Source organism: Myotis lucifugus, unplaced genomic scaffold (assembly GCF_000147115.1).
Source record: "Myotis lucifugus unplaced genomic scaffold, Myoluc2.0 scaffold_72, whole genome shotgun sequence".
Taxonomy (NCBI): domain Eukaryota; kingdom Metazoa; phylum Chordata; class Mammalia; order Chiroptera; family Vespertilionidae; genus Myotis; species Myotis lucifugus.
The window spans coordinates 3,600,566-3,605,079 of record NW_005871120.1 but is presented as its reverse complement, the minus strand read 5'-3'; the positions used below and the strand labels follow the sequence as shown (position 1 = coordinate 3,605,079).

General features: G+C 50.1%; 1 protein-coding gene across 4 annotated transcripts in view; it reads right to left on the bottom strand.

The window, feature by feature from the left end:
* Nucleotides 1-2,534, bottom strand: part of CDIP1 (cell death inducing p53 target 1) — a 31,431-nt gene extending 28,897 nt beyond the window's left edge. The window contains exon 1 of one of the 4 annotated variants that reach the window (XM_006090408.3): nt 2,413-2,534. The gene's annotated coding sequence lies outside the window, so the exon portion shown is untranslated. The other 3 variants (XM_006090407.3, XM_023755248.1, XM_023755249.1) reach the window with 3 other exon arrangements.
* Between the last annotated feature and the right edge of the window lie 1,980 nt (nt 2,535-4,514).

The window sequence follows — 4,514 nt, the reverse complement described above, 5'->3', positions numbered from 1 at the left end:
CAGCCGGTTCAAACTGGGCCAGCTTATAGTGTAAAGAGCAGAAACAGAGTATGGAGGCTGATGACATAATCCATTACTGCTAACATGATCTGCTAGGGCATCAGGGCACATCCAATTAGCTCCCCCCAAAACAATTTTGGTCCCTTAAGTATTATTCTGTCACACAATCCATGTGTGTGCTCTTCAGGTGATTTAAAATTGGCAGTTTAAAATCTTTGTAAGAGCCATGTAAAACTTTCCTGGCCCTAGCTGGTTTGGCTCATGAATATAGCGTCGGCCTGAGGAATGAAGGGTCCCCAAATTCCATTCTGGTCAAGGGCATATGCCAGGGTTGCAGGCTCCATCCCCAGTAGGGGGCATGCAGGAGGCAGTCAATCAATGATTCTCTCTCATCACTGATGTTTCCATCTCTCTCTCCCTCTCCCTTCCTCTCTGAAATCAATAAAAAGATATTAAATAAATAAATAATTTAAAAAGGATCCCTGGACTTGGGTAAAGACATTTAAAAAAAAAAAAAAGAAAGAAAGAAAAGGAAAAAAGAAAAGAAAGAAAACTGAAAACTCTTTCCTGGTTCCAGAGGTCCATCCATGGAAAAACCTCCAGCTCCTCAGGGATGAGAGACAAGACAGATTTTTCAAACACCCAGGGCTTATGTTAATTCCAAGACTCCACTTAATTACAAGCATGATTATTTGGGAGGAAACTACACTGTTTACAACTTTGACACGCATAAAAAAATAAGATGGACTGCTGGATGGTTAGATTTATGATGAAAATATGGTCCAATGTTCCACATTCTAGATGGTGTTCTATGGGTGTTCACTGTAAAATTTCTTCTTCTTTTTTTCTTTTAAATATATTTTATTGATTTTTTACAGAGAGGAAGGGAGAGAGATAGAGAGTTAGAAACATCGATGAGAGAGAAACATCGATCAGCTGCCTCCTGCACATCTCCTACTGGGGATATGCCCGCAACCCAGGTACATGCCCTTGACCGGAATTGAACCTGGGACCTTTCAGTCTGCAGGCCGACGCTCTATCCACCGAGCCAAACCGGTTTCGGCTGTAAAATTTCTTCAACTTTTCTATATGTTTGAAAATTTTTCCTAATGAAATGTGCAGAGAGCAAGGCAGAGCTGGCATACCTCTCCTTACCCAACTCCAAAGTCAGCCCTGAGGGAAGAAACAATGTACCAATACACACTGCCCTGCCCAGCAGCAGGCCCCAGAATACATACAAACTGGTCTAAATTCGATGCCCCGGCTTCTCCATCCTCCTCACTCTAGGACGGAGGCTCTCAGCCGCAGGTGTGCCTGAGGATTACCTGGGAGCTTATCCCACAACTGCTGAGTCTGGCCTCTAGGAGTGGCCCCAGGAACATCCCTTTCCACAAGGCCCCCGTGATTCTGACGCAGAGGATCTCAGGCCCACACCCGGAGAAGCTAACAGCTGCTTGCTCTTCACCTGACACCTGTGGAGAGGCCTCCTGGGAACACGTAGAGGAAAACTGACTCACACACACACACACACACACCCATAAACAAGGACCCAACCCCGAGCTCACGTGACCCGCGAGTTCAACTGTACCAAAATCCTAGATGGCATGAGGCTGGGCCCAAAGCCATGCAGGTCACTGTCTCCCAAACCGGTCCCGGCGCGCGCGGCTGAGAGTGGGTGCAGGGATTCCCTGCTGTTGGTGAGCCAAGGCGCAAGGGAGGCAGCAAGGTCACCCACCAAGGAGCCCTGCAAGGACTTATTCGTCGCCCGGACTCCCTTCACAATCCCCTTTCCTTGAGAAAACAGCCATCGCGGAAAACCGGACAGGCATAGGATGTGGGAGCTGTGATAAGCGGGACGCCGCGAAGCGGGCCAGCAGCCCCAGAGAGTCCCTGCGACCGTCCGCCCGCCCGCCTGGCCTGGCTAAGCTGTCACTGCAGCCCCGCGGGTGGCCACCAACCCTGCGATGGTACGACGTCAAAACCCCGAGAACCGCTCTGGGTCGCATCAGCGTCCTGGAAGCAGGCGACGGATCCGCTGCGCCGACCCCCGGGGGCCCTTTACCTCGAGAGGCCGGGTGCGCTAGGCCGAGCAACGCTGAGAAAGGCCGCGCGTCCAGCGCTCAGAGGACCAGACCCTTAGCCCCGAAGGGATTACGCGCCCACAGCCCCTCGCCCTCAAAAGGCCTCTGGGAAATGTAGTCCATCCGTGCGCCCGAGGTGCAATTTGCGCACCACGGTGACTACAGTGTCCACCATGCAACGCGCGAACGCCGCGGGCGCCGGCGGCAAGGGGGCTCGGCCGTCCGAGGTCACCCCCCCCCCCCCCCCCACCCCGCCCAAGGGGCGTGAGCGCCCAGCCCTGTTCGCGGAGGGGTCCGGGGGAAGCTGATTCCAGTGGCCGAGGCGACTCACCGTTTTCTTGGCACCTGCGGCAGCTGCAACAGCAGGAACGGCCACTTTCACAGCTCGACAGAAGGCAGGTAGGCTTTGGAGAAAGGCCGAGACTGGCGGCGTCACGTAGAGGGGCGGGGCCATGAGGTCAGCGCGTGGGCGGGGCTGGGCGACACGTGCCAAGCCCTGGCGAAGGCCTATTTAAACAAGGCATGAGTTTGACATGCTTGTGTCTAGTCATGAGTGAGTGGAATGTAGGTATGGACCCCATTAGCTCTCTTTCCTCTCTCCCGCCTGCATTTCAGTTTGGGCGCTATACATTCTGTAGATATGCATAGAATGGAGAAGGTTTTTGTTGCCTGGTATGCACTTTCCCAACTGAGATTAATAAGGCAACACTCTAACAGTTAGAGTCTAACTTATTGTTCAAGCTCTAATACTGGAAACAAGTGTCCTTTTTGTTCATGTTTAGTGTAATGTTTTTCTCATTCATATGTTTTTTGGTTGGTGATTTTGCTGTTTAAAATGGTTCCCGTCCTGCCCTAGGTGGTTTGGCTCAGTGGATAGACATTCAGCCTGCAGACCAAAGGGTCCTGGGTTTGATCCTGTCAAGGGCACCTACCTTTGTTGCAGGCTCCTCCTGGGCCAGGCGCATGCAGGATGTAACCAATCTATGTGTTTCTCTCACATCGATATTTCTCTCTGTCTTTCCCTTCTTTCCCTCTCTCTTCCACTCTCTCTAAAAATCAATGGAAAATCAGGTGAGGATTAAAAAATATTAATAATAATAAAAAATGGCTCCCGTCCAGGCCAGGTGGTTCAGTTGGGTGGAGCATCCTCCCCTACACCAAAAGGTTGAGGGTTCAATCCCAGTCAGGGGCACGTACCTAGTTGAGGGTTCGATCCCTGGTCTGACATGTAAGGGAGGTGACCCATGCATGTTTCTCTCTCTCACCCTCTCTCTAAAAATCGATAAAAACACATCCTAGGGCTGGACCTGGCTGGCCTGGCTCATTGGTTGAGTATCGACCTATGAACCAGGAGTTCACAGTTCAATTCCCAGTCAGGGCACATGCCCAGGTTGCCCACTCAGTCCCCATTGTGGGGTGTGCCATTGTGGGGTGTGCAAGAGGCAGCCAATTGATGATTCTCTCTCGTCATTAATGTTTCTCTTTCTCTCCTTTTCCCTACCTTGATTTCTCTGAAATCGATAATATCCTATATAATAAAAGGCTAATATGCAAATCAACCAAACGATAGAACTACTGGTCGCTATGACACGCACTGACCACCAGGGGGGCAGACACTCAATGCAGGAGCTGCCCCCTGGTGGTCAGTGCACTCCCACAGCGGGAGCACCGCTCAGCCAGAAGCCCTGAGCCAGGCTCACCGCTGGCGAGCACAGGCAGTGGCAGGAGCCTCTCCTGCCTCTGTGGCAGCGCTAAGGCTGTCTGACTGATGCCTGTCAGTCAGACATCCCCTGAGGACTCCTGGACTGTGAGAGGGCACAGGCCGAGCTGAGGGACCCCCGTGAGTGCACAAATTTTGTGCACCAGGCCTCTAGTATATTTATAAAAAGAATAAAAAATAAAATTCTAGGGTGAGGATTTAAAAAAAAAAAAGGCTCCCAAGCATAGTGCTGAAGCACTGCCTAATGTTCCAAAGTGCAAGAAAGCTGTGATGTGCTTACAGAGAAAAATGGGTGTGTTAGATAAGCTTTCTACAGGCATGAGTTATATTGAGTTCAATGTTACCGAATCAATAATATATATTAAACCAGCATCATTAGATAGAAACACTCATAAAACATGGTTATGTATTGATCCATATGCAAGTGTGACTAGAGTCTGGCAAGAACCTTACCCTGTATTTCTCCAGGAGCAGTGGTTCAATATTCTCTAATTCAGTGTTTGTGGCAAATTTATGGACCATAACCACTAATGAGACCAACTGTATTTGATTTAATTAACATTTTAAAGAAGCATTCTGATTGCTGTGTTGAGAATGGTTTCTTTAGACCAGCGGTTCTCAACCTGTGGGTCGCCAACCTGTGGGTCTCGACCCCTTTGGGGTCAAACGACCCTTTCACAGGGGTCGCCTAAGATCATCGAAAACACATATAT